Raw genomic sequence first — 10,496 nt, forward strand, 5'->3', positions numbered from 1 at the left:
GTTCACTGCACTAAAAGCAATGGAATTTCACTTTTTGCTCCCCGAGATGCTTGCAGGTTGTTACCAAGACGAAACGAACAGAAGCTTTTTTTAGACATACTTTTTCGCTTAAATCAAAACGTTTTCCCGATGGCACAGCTTAAATTCCCGCATTTTGAACAGGGCCAAAAAGCGCCGCTCCGTCGTAAAAAAAAAAAAATCGGCCTTGAATCGATAGAACTATAAAGGGCACTTGATAAAAATAAAAAAAATGGAAAATGTGAGCACGTGAGAGCCCTCTCTCTCTCTCACGTGCGGAGCTGCTCCGGCTTCGACGCTCGTTCTCCACGCCGGGCTGCACAGGAGGAGTGGATCCAGGCTGCGACAACAACAACGCCGCCGGCCGCGCCTGTTCTGGGGCAGATCTCGGAGGCGGAGGCGGCGGCTCGGGGCCGGCAGCCTGCGTACCCCAGGCGGTGGTGCATGGGGGGGGAGGAGGAGGAGGAGGCGCACGGGGCTTGGTGCGACGCCGCAGCGTGCCGAGCGGCGACGTGGCTCCAGCGGCCCGGGTCGAAGGCGAGGCCAACGGTGCGGGAGGGGGTGACCGGCTTCTTCCGGTCTCCTGTGCGAGGCGCGGCTGGCCTGGAGGGCTCTGAGCAGGAGACACAAGGTTTACATCGTTAGACCTCCTTTGCCAGTAGCCAAAATGTAATAATAATAATAATAGGGGGTTTTTCAACCTTTTTTCTGGCAACAAAACTGAAACCTTTTACATTATGAGACCTCCTTTGCCAGAAACAAGATATAGGAATAGGTTTTACCCTTTTAGTACGCCTTTTGGCATCTTCTGGTCCAACACCAGTGGAGGCTAGGCTCTAAGAAAAGCCGTCTCGCGTGTGGACCAATCAAATTCAAGGACAGTGCATATTATTATCAGAGTTGTCTCTGTTTGCATTTTGACTGCTTGTGTTGTGGTTATTGCAAACACGATGCCTTGAATAAAGGTGTCAGTTTTTGTGCCAGTCAAAAGGGTAAAACCTATTCCTAAAACTGAAACCTTTTTACGAGGATTCATGTCACTGCATTAACCACAATGCACGCCTTTTGGCGTCATCTGGTCGAGCACCAATTTGGGTCGAGGCTCAAAAGAAAGCAGTCCCTTGGCGTGGACCAATCAGTTTCAAGGACAATGCCACATATATTATCATAGTATTTTTTTCGTTTGCATTTTGACTGCAAGTATTGTGGTTAATGTAGTAGACATGAATCCTTGTTAAAAGGTTTCAGTTTTGTTGCCAGAAAAAAGGGGAAAAACCCTATTAAAACACAAAGTTGTTAAGAGATATCCAACAAAGCCAAACCTATCTCCGGCACAATACTGTACAACTATTTAATAAATTTTGATTTAAAGCTTTCGTGACTGCAGTAATTCATATTCTTAGCTCTTTCGGTAAAGTCACGTTGAAGGGAAACAATAAAATTATAATATATACAAAACAACGTGACTTTACCGAAAGAGCTAAGAATATAACTATTTACTAATGGTGGTGTGTTATGTAACAAAGAACTTTATTGAAATCCAAAAACTAATTCGTTGAAAAATTGTTTTTTTAGAGCTATTGGCCAAACATCCCTGTGCAGGACCCTCTTGAATAGGAGTCTTCAGACTCAGTGCAACTTTCCTGAACATGTAATTATTCTTACGGGTGTAACACATTGCCATGCTGGTCAGTGGGGGATTGTTGAAGTATGATTAACTTAAGTGCAATTTTAATTTTTGAATGACGTGAAATATTAGGTAAAGAGGTATATAAGAAATAATCGATTTCAAAGAGCATCTTCATGATACTCAGCTCGAGTATCATGCCAATAATGAAAGCTATTTATATTCCAGACGCTACATCATTGGTTGGCTATGCACGATGTGAAAGACGTTCAATATACTGCCAATGCATTAAACATATGCAGCATCACAATAAAACAGCATGTAAATGCCACAAAAATTTTGAAGGAGCCTGAAAAGGCTTCATAATTTAGTTTTTGAAGTGTGGTTGCTATAACAATTTTGTTAACAAAGAGATTAAGTAACCAAAGCCTTAGGTTTATTTTATCTCCATATATATGTAAAAGACAAAAAGTTGTGAGTATGTGTGTCTGTTCAAAATGTTTAGCGAACTTCCCGACATGCAACAAACTTTAAATTTGCCATGTGGGTATTTTACAGACTGTACACCGTGCAAACATTATACAAATAGACGTTTGTTTTAGTTTTTTGGTGGGGGGGGGAGCTCAATAATGTATTTTATGTTTTTGCACGGCAAAACATACATGCTGTGATGTCAAATCTGTCACGTGACCCGCGCATGTGGAAGCCTAACGCATTGTAGTGTAGCATAGCCTGGCACAAGCGTCGTGGTGACGTCACCGCCACTTAGTGGCGAATGGCGGTTGTTGTTGTTGTGTATGTGTCTGTGTGTCTGTGTCTATGTGGAAGCGTAACGCATTGTAGTGTAGTGGTTAGCGCGCTGTGTATGTGTGTGTATCTGTGTGTGTATGTGTGTGTATCTGTGTGTGTGTATGTGTGTGTGTATGTGTCTGTGTGTCTGTGTTTGTGTGGAAGCCTAACGCATTGTAGTGTAGTGGTTAGCGCGCTGTGTATGTGTCTGTGTGTCGTGGGGAGCGATAGTGTAGCGGTTAGCGCGCTGCGCTATGAACCTGGCGACCCGAGTTCGATTCCCGCTCACGGTCAACACCAGTGACGATTATCTGAACCGGTCCCGGGCCTCCCCTAGATCGACTCAGCCTTAAATGAGTACCTGGTGCGATGTGTAAACATTGCCACTAGGGAGACAAAGGCGGTCGGGCGTGGTGCTGGCCACCCACCCCCTCGTGTACCGTTCCGGCCTTCATAGGTGCTCGCTAACAGCACTTGCCCCTACAGTCTGTTACAGGCTATATGGGGGATCTTTGCCTTTATATGTGTGTGTGTATGTGTGTGTATCTGTGTGTATGTGTGTGTGTATGTGTCTGTGTGTCTGTGTTTGTGTGGAAGCCTAACGCATTGTAGTGTAGCGGTTAGCACGCTGTGTATGTGTCTGTGTGTATCTGTGTATGTGTGTGTCTGTGTGTGTATGTGTGTGTATCTGTGTGTCTGTGTGTGTATGTGTCTGTGTGTGTGTGTAAGCGGGGAAAATCCCTCAGCCAGGAAAACATCGTGGCACAAAGTGAGGATGACCCTGCTGAGGCTGCGGTGCCTCAAATATTGTAAGAAGTCACCCCCTGTGAGTGGCTGGCTGAGGTGCCATCTGCTGAGGAAGTATTGAAGGCGATCCGGAGTCTGAGACCAGGAAAGGCAGCGGGCAGAGATGATCTCCCAAGCGAAATGCTGAGTGAGGGTGGCGTTTGTGCACAGACTGCCCTATATGACATCATAACAACAGTCTGGACCACTGGACGGGTTCCGCAGGATTGGAAGGATGCCCTGGTGGTCCCCCTTTTTAAGAAGGGGGACCGCACAGACTGTAACAACTACAGGGGCATCTAACTCCTCAGTGTGCCGGGAAAGCTCCTGGTAAGGATTATTCAGCATCGCCTTGCCAGGCACGCTGAGGAGAGGCTTGCGGAGCCCCAATGCGGTTTCAGGAAAGGGCGGTCCTGCACAGATGCCATATTTTCTGTCCGTCTGCTACAGCAGAGGTGTAGGGAATTCCAACAAGACCTACATCTCTGCTTTATTGACCTGGTCAAGGCCTATGATACCATAAGTAGGCCTGGGCTCTGGGTCGTTCTTCGTGCTTTTGGAGTACCTGACCCTCTGCTCACAATCATTAAGGACCTTCATGATGGTGAGCGGGCCCGGGTAAAACTACGTGGCCGGGAGTCAGAGCCATTCCCTGTACACCTTGGGGTGCGACAGGGATGTCCTCTGGCTCCCACATTATTTAACATCTATTTTGACCACGTAGTTCGTGAAGCCTTCAATAGCTGTACAGGGGGAATCTCCATATGGTACAGATATAATGGGAGGCTAATCGATGCCCGGGTGCGGTCAAGGGATGGCTCCCTATTGCTCAACCACGTTATGTATGCTGATGATTTGGTAATAGCTGCTCAGTCAGAGGAGGAGTTGGAGACGCTGCTGCTGAGACTGGAGCGTGCCACTAAGAGGTGGGGCCTTACCATCAGCCCCACCAAAACTAAGCACCTGCCTGGGTATTTTGTACCATCGGACACTCCACCCCCACAACTCCCAATCGGTGATGGGGCAGTTGTGGAGAGAGTGGAGAGTTTCCCATACCTGGGCAGTGTGCTTATGACTGGCTCCAGTTTAACAGCAGAGGTCTCACTCTGAATCAGTCGAGCGGCAATATCTTTTCATCGGTTGCGTAACGCTGTGTGGAAGCTACCTGGTCTGTCGCTCCGCACTAAGCTTCAGGTCTTCTCGGCCATGGTCATTCCCTCCCTTCTCTACGCTTGCGAAACGTGGACCCCCCTAGTGGAACATCTTCGCCGGTTAGAAACATTTAGGCTGGCCTGCCTACGATCCATCCTGGGTTTAACCAGACTGGATTGTGTGAGGAGCTCACAAATCCTTGAAAGATCTGGGCAGGGTCCCATCGGTGAGCTCCTCCGGCAGGCAAGGCTGCGATGGCTGGGTCATGTAGCCCGCATGCCCATCCACCGCATGCCGAAACAGCTTTTGTTTGGCCGGATTGAGGGGGCTAAGCGGGCGCGGCACGGGCTAGAGAAGAGATGGAGTGATGTGGTACAGGAGGACGTGGAGCTGAATGGACTTGCCGATGACTGGTACCAGCGGTGTCAAGATCGGTCTCTGTGGAGGAGGCTCGTGAAGGATGCTACTGGGCAGTTGGAGGCAGTCGCCCTCCAACAACAACGGAGGGCGGAGGAGCGACGCTCAGAACAACGAGCGGAGCGCCGGGTGGCTAAAGCACAGCAGGTTGGCACAGTAGGGGGCACAGGTGGTGCATCAGCCAGTCATCTCAGTCAGTCGACCCGTGGCACCTGGGTCTGCCCAGTGACCTCCTGCCAGCGGGCGTTCGACACTTCACGTGGCCTCACGGTGCACATAGCCTGGCACAAGCGTCGTGGTGACGTCACCGCCACTTAGTGGCGAATGGCGGTTGTTGTTGTATCTATGTATGTGTGTGTCTGTGTGTGTATGTGTCTGTGTGTCTGTGTATGTGTGTATGTGTGTGTGTTTGTCTGTGTGTGTGTCTGTGTGTGTAAGCGTAACGCATTGTTGTGTAGTGGTTAGCGCGCTGTGTATGTGTCTGTGTGTATCTGTGTGTGTATCTGTGTATGTGTGTGTATATCTGTGTGTGTGTCTGTGTGTGTATCTGTGTGTGTGTATGTATCTGTGTAGCGGTTAGCGCGCTGCGCTATGAACCTGGCGACCCGAGTTCGATTCCCGCTCACGGCCAACACCAGTGACGATTATCTGAACCGGTCCCGGGCCTCCCCTAGGTCGACTCAGCCTCAAAATGAGTACCTGGTGCGGTGTGTAAATATCGCCACTGGGGAGACAAAGGCGGTCGGGCGTGGTGCTGGCCACCCACCCCCTCGTGTACCGTTCCGGCCTTCATAGGTGCTCGCTAACAGCACTTGCCCCTACAGTCTGTTAAGGCTATATGGGGGATCTTTGATCTTTGATGTATCTGTGTGTGTGTTTGTCTGTGTGTCTGTGTGTGTGTGTAAGCGTAACGCATTGTTGTGTAGTGGTTAGCGCGCTGTGTATGTGTCTGTGTGTATCTGTGTATACCTACACGTGATTGCCTACACGTGTTCGCCTACACGTGATTGCCTACACGTGTTTACCTACACGTGTTCACCTACACGTGTTCACCTACACGTGTTTACCTACACGTGTTCACCTACACGTGTTCACCTACATGTGTTCACCTGCACGTGTCCACCTACACGTGTTCACCTACACGTGTTCGCCTACACGTGTCCGCCTACACGTGTTCACCTACACGTGTTCACCTACACGTGTCCGCCTACACGTGTCCGCCTACACGTGTGTGCGCAGCGTCAGTAGGCTCCGAACGTTACTGAGCACGACATAGGTTGCAGTATTGAGAGGGGGGATATTGTATAGTTTCATGTTGAAACAGCACAATAAGTTGTGTCATGCTTCTACAGGGGTGGGTGTGGGTGGGGTTGCACGTTCCTCCAGGGATTCAAGCGCTGTTCGTTCGGCCAATGCACACGGTGAAAGCAGACAAAGATACTACCGCGCACTGCACTTCCATTTACTTCCTTTACGTCACCGTCGAAAAAGTCTTGCTGGAGGGCAAATAAATAAAGAGGTTTCGATTTTAACCGAACATTAAACTAATTTTCAATGGTACAGTATCTTCTTTCCAAGTAGTAGTATCCCAAACTTTTCGCGGCTGCTTAAATTCCCTTTTCACACCATCAATATGTAAACTCCCCCTCGCCCCCTCGCCGGTCTGCACATGTTCACCCTCTCTACACCGTTCATCGTGCTAAGTCCGCCAATTAAATGCTAAATTCTATGCTAATTCCTTTGTCAAGGCGCTCTGTTTCTTCTCACACAGCTTAAAGGTCGCGGTCTGAGCTTGGCTTTTTCACTCCAGCGCTGTCCTCCAGACAGTCTCGTCCCTTCACCTGATGAAGGCCGCTTGCGTCGTGGCCGAAACGTCGTGAGAATTTTATCGTGTTATTTTAATTTATCAATTTATTATTTTATTCTCATTCTACGTGGTGGTGACTTTACCGAAAGAACCAAAGAAAATAAATGAGAGGCGTTTTTATTAACGGCTCGCAGCATTTAACAAAAGTCAGCTCACAACTCATCTATGGGATGTAGGGAAATAAAGATTCCTTTTCTGCTGGTGGACCCGTGCACGTTTTTTTGTTTACAACCTTACTTTTAAGAGCAGCGCAACTGTAGCGTAAGGTTATTAATAATTTCTGGAAAAAAAACCAGCAAAGGGCTATCACTTAAAACGGTTCACCACAATGGATGGTACAAAAAAAACCTTGATTTAAAGCTTTCGTGACTGCAGTAATTCATATTCTTAGCTCTTTCGGTAAAGTCACGTTGAAGGCAAACAATAAAATATATATAAAACAATAAAAACAATTCTCACGACGTTTCAACCATAACACAAACGGTCGTCATCAGGTGTGAAAAAACCGTTTGTGTTATGGTCGAAACGTCGTGAGAATTTTTATTGTTTCATATATATTTTATTATTTTATTGTTTCCCTTCAACGTGACTTTACCGAAAGAGCTAAGAATATGAATAAAGAAAACCCTCATTAAACAAACACTTAACGTCATATAAATCGACAACAAAAAGCTTTAAGAACAGGATTTGCCAGTGGTCAGCGATAACATCGACAAAAATATTACTCACCAGCTCACTTTATTTTCCGATGGGTGTGGAGGGCAAGCGGCACCTGGCCACGTGGTCCCTACCCTACAACTCAAGTGCCAAGGCCTACGTGCTATGGTGTAGCGCGCAGGGAGACGTGCCGCTAACAAGTCTCCTGCTTTTGAACTAAATACGAGAGAGTAAGTTCTAAGAGGGGCAGAGTAATGGCAAATTCAAACGTGTGCTGAAATTTGGACCTAAAACTGCACCGGTCTCAGTCTGTGTCACGTCCTGTAAATCACAAACTGGAGAAGCCACGTTGATCTTGGCATTAAGCCTGCACACGCTTCGAATTGAAATGTACATTGCACTGTATGCACACAACATTACACCTGATGATGACCGTTTGTGTTATGGTCGAAACGTCGTGAGAATTATTGTTTTATATATACTTTATTATTTTATTGTTTCCCTTCAACGTGACTTTACCGAAAGAGCCAAGAATATGAATTACTGCAGTCACAAAAGCTTTAAATCAAAATTATTGGTGTTTTGTTGCTGCAAATATGGCGATGGGGTTCCTCCCCTTGCACATGATAAATGTATCACGCACGGTATTCATGCCACAGCCTGCACCCCGCTTGAAAGTTTTTTGTGCTTCCCATAGAGGGGCATACTTCCCACCCCCCGGGTTGAGAACCACTGTATTAACCTTTTAAATAGTACATTGTAATAACTGTTAACATATATACGCAAAAACATTTTGCACCAACAATTTAAATGTGTATTGAGCGACACCTACAGCAACCACGATACATCTGCATTAAAATAAACTGATACATTTGAATTTAAATATTTCAAAAGTAAATCAAGGTATGTGATAAATATAAACTTAAAATCGGCTGTAATTTAATCATTCAACAATCCAGTTGTACAGTGATCACTGAATTAACAGTACTTACCCTGAATTTGATGATTCTCAACATCAATGGAATCAGCATGAATCATACTATACAGCTAAATAAATCGCTAATGCTTCCAAAAGGGTGCACTGTCAGATAAATTGGTCTAAAACATGTTTTACCAGTGAATAATTTCTGGAAAGTTGTTGTTTTGCAGTTTACACCTACACCTGTACAACTTATTACACCAAGATAACTTACACAAATTATCAAAATGGCATTAACTGATTTAGTTGATAGATCAAATTATTTTCCAATACGATTCTAACAATAAAGTGAACCAGAAAACAAAGATAACGAACTATAGGACTACACTGCATAACACATTGATATTTTTGTGGGGACCTTATAAGCTCCCCACAAAATATCAATGCCACATTTTAAAATGTAAAAAGGGTAATTACGAGTGTTTTATTATATCAAAAAATGTCTTTCACGTTGAATTATAAGGTCGGCATGACGGAAAATTATCTTTTTCAACAGTTTGATGTGCAAAAAAATGCGTACCATTTTAATGACACAGTCTGCTTTAGCTTTGAAGCTATGAATCATGTTGACAGGTTTCAAGGTTTTTTTGCCAAAGGTAAGCTTTAATTTGAATCATAGCACCATAATTCAAGACAGTTCTTCAAGGGCAACTGAGTATTAAAAGGGAACGGGGTTAGTGCTAAAAAGTGATGGGCCTGTGCGACATTTACCGCTGTGAGCACAAGCATGAGGAATGATTTTCTGTTAAGCACTGCCGTTAGTATCGTTAGCGGGGCTGTAAACAGAGTTAGTACTTACGTCTCTGCTACTGTCACCATGCATTGAGCTGTTGGAACCACGCTCGGAAACATCATCATCATCACTCTGGGAAAGCCACAGCAGCAGAATGAGGACATGACACGCGGGTAAGCAAAGACAGCAAAGACTCAACAATGCGCACGGGGGGAAGTTGTTAGAATAACCAAAACAGCTAGAAGTAGCTGGTTGCGTGCGTTAGTATCAACAGCAAGAACATGTCCCAACAGCGTTCAAAGCAAGCTTCTGCACGCAACGTGTTAGTATATTCAAATATAAGCGGAAATATAATAATAAAAAGCAAATGCCTCCAGAATACATTTGAATTATAAACACACCGACTTGTTACAAATATATATCTTGTTACTGGCAAAGGAGGTCTCATAATGTAATTGCTCACCCCGAGCCCTCAATACTCTGATAGTGCGCTGTTTCTGAGTTGTACGCCTTTTGGCGTCTTCTGGTCCAACACCAGTGGAGACTAGGCTCTAAGAAAAGCCGTCTCGGGTGTGGACCAATCAAATTCAAGGACAGTGCCAATATTATTATTATCAGAGTTGTCTTTTTTGTTTGCATTTTTACTGCTTGTGTTGTGGTTATTGCAAACATGATGCCTTGAATAAAGGTGTCAGTTTTTGTGCCAGTCAAAAGGGAAAAACCTATTACTATATCTTGTTCCAAAAATGTCTCCGTGTATCTACACATGACACTCCTCTCGACAAGAGAATAACACACCGTTTAATGAAGTCACAAGAGAACACCACGGCAAGAAAAACCACTGCTCAATTTCAAATACGCAGGGGTGCAAGTGTGTCACGTACTGACCTTCTTTATCTTTGGCCGCAAAAAGCTCCAAAGCCCTTTGTGTTTTTTCTCCGGGAGGTCTGCGTTGTCGTTCAGGTCATGGCCCAGCTCTGTAACGCAAAGAGAGCCACTCAATACATCCACAGGGTACTCTTTGGTTCTATTCGCTAAAGTCACGTAACAAAAAAAAATTATCACGACGTTTCGGCCACAACGCAAGTGGCCTTCATCAGGTGAAGGGACCGTGCTGTCACGAGGACAGCGTTGGAGTGAAAACAGCCAAGCCCAGGTCGCGTACTTTAAGCTGTGTGGGAGGCTGTTTTCACTCCAATGCTGTCCTCATGACAGCACGGTCCCTTCACCTGATGAAGGCCACTTGTGTTGTGGCCGAAACGTCGTGAGAATTTTTCAATTTTTATTTTGTTGTTGTTTGTGACGTGACTTTACCGAATAGAACCAAAGAGTATGGATCATTGCAGTCGCGAAAGCTTCAAATCTAGAACATCCACAGGTGAAGGTTTCCATTACCTGAGCGTTAATGTGCATATAGCAACAGGGATGACACGCAGCGAATTCGCTTCACAGTGAACGGTTCGTAGTTTTT

At 45.6% G+C, this 10,496-nt stretch overlaps 1 long non-coding RNA gene across 1 annotated transcript; it reads right to left on the reverse strand.

The window, feature by feature from the left end:
* Nucleotides 1-298: 298 nt before the first annotated feature.
* LOC142908648 (uncharacterized) lies at nucleotides 299-10,022 on the reverse strand. The gene is made up of 3 exons (XR_012931896.1): nucleotides 9,914-10,022; nucleotides 9,092-9,157; nucleotides 299-631 (listed from the first exon to the last, which is right to left on the reverse strand). It is a non-coding gene; the product is annotated as an uncharacterized LOC142908648 (long non-coding RNA).
* Between the last annotated feature and the right edge of the window lie 474 nt (nucleotides 10,023-10,496).

Source organism: Petromyzon marinus, unplaced genomic scaffold (assembly GCF_048934315.1).
Source record: "Petromyzon marinus isolate PM22_M1 ecotype Great Lakes invasive population unplaced genomic scaffold, UKy_Petmar_22M1.pri1.0 PM_G_Scaffold_10, whole genome shotgun sequence".
In the NCBI taxonomy this organism is placed as follows: Eukaryota; Metazoa; Chordata; class Hyperoartia; order Petromyzontiformes; family Petromyzontidae; genus Petromyzon; species Petromyzon marinus.